The sequence below is a fragment of the Solanum lycopersicum genome, chromosome 10 (genome assembly GCF_036512215.1).
Source record: "Solanum lycopersicum chromosome 10, SLM_r2.1".
Taxonomy (NCBI): Eukaryota; Viridiplantae; Streptophyta; class Magnoliopsida; order Solanales; family Solanaceae; genus Solanum; species Solanum lycopersicum.
The window spans coordinates 52680188-52681570 of NC_090809.1; the positions used below are offsets into that span (position 1 = coordinate 52680188).

Genomic DNA, 1383 nt, shown 5'->3' on the forward strand with positions numbered 1-1383 from the left:
CTTGGCATATATTTGGAACGTAGAAACCTTATGTGGTGCCAACGTGGCTGCTTGGGTGGTGCTTACGTGGAAGAGGAATGTAAGAATGAGCTTCTTTATGGACCACTGGTGGGTTAGATTCTAGCTTCGATTGAATTTTTTGGTTCTTTTTTTTTTCTTTTAACTTTTTGGCCTTCTAACTTAATAACCAATATTATATATAATATACTATACTTAAATCCCATAATGTAAAATTTTAAATTACCTTTTATTTTTATTTTTTTCTATTTTATAAAAATTCCTTATAATTATTACTGTTCGGATTCATAAATTTCATCCTGATACATTATATATGATACATTATAAATTTTTCTGTACATTTAATATGGAATATTAATGTAAAATTGATTTTCTTTTCATTTGATTTTCTTTTCCCATAAATCATGCAAAATTGATTGATATTAATATATTCCAAATCTGTAACAACTTCACAATATTCAAAAAATAATTTTCATATTCTCCATGAGTTCAAATTCTTGAATATGATCAAATCCGTCATTGTAGATAATTAGACAAACGATCTCGAATCGTCAATCCGAGATCGTCAAGTATAAGAAATTGTTGAGAAATATGGTTTCAATGTATCACGCAAAATTGATTGGACAAATAATTTTTTTGGTGAATCTCAAATCCGCCATTGTGGATAAGGTAGAACTATTTCATCATTAATTTTTTCCTTCCCAATTCTTAAATTGTCTTTCTTTTAAAAAAACTATTTAGTTTTTCCATCTATTTTTTTTTGATACATATGATCCTTTTTTTTAATATGTTACCTTGTATATTTGATTCAGATAACGAAAAGTTTCATGAAAATAGATCTAATCAACAAAACGATCTATTGATCGTAAAGAATTTGAGATCGAAGAAGTCAAAAAAAGGATTATACTCGAGTTTGAAGTCTACTATTGAAAAATTTGGATCTGTCTTAACACAATCTTCACTGTCAAAAAATGCATATCTATAATGTATCTCGTTTATTTTTATTCTTAAATTAGTCTTTGTTAGTGTTATTACTAATCTGATACATTACTACTATAATGTCTTCATTTTATGCAATGTATCATCTCCTAATCTTTCAGCCTAACCACCCAAGATAAATGAATTTCGATTTATTTCTATGTTTTTTCAATTATTTAAGCTTCCATTTAATTGTTGGTTAAATGCATGATACACTCCGAAAAAATTAGTGTTATCATATTACCAATATATCATTTTTTAATTTATTTTTTTGATACATAAAACCCTAAGATTGTTTATTACTACTAAAGTAAGTCATGATACATTAGTAATAAATGACAGACGTGTATTGTAATTTTGTATCTACGGGTTATGGTATGGTCATTA

At 26.6% G+C, this 1383-nt stretch overlaps 1 long non-coding RNA gene across 1 annotated transcript; it reads left to right on the plus strand.

Annotated features, from left to right (window-relative positions):
- The first annotated feature begins 471 nt into the window (after positions 1 to 471).
- LOC109121348 (uncharacterized) lies at positions 472 to 1157 on the plus strand. The gene is made up of 2 exons (XR_002028747.3): positions 472 to 687; positions 831 to 1157. It is a non-coding gene; the product is annotated as an uncharacterized lncRNA (long non-coding RNA).
- The last annotated feature ends 226 nt before the right edge of the window (positions 1158 to 1383 follow it).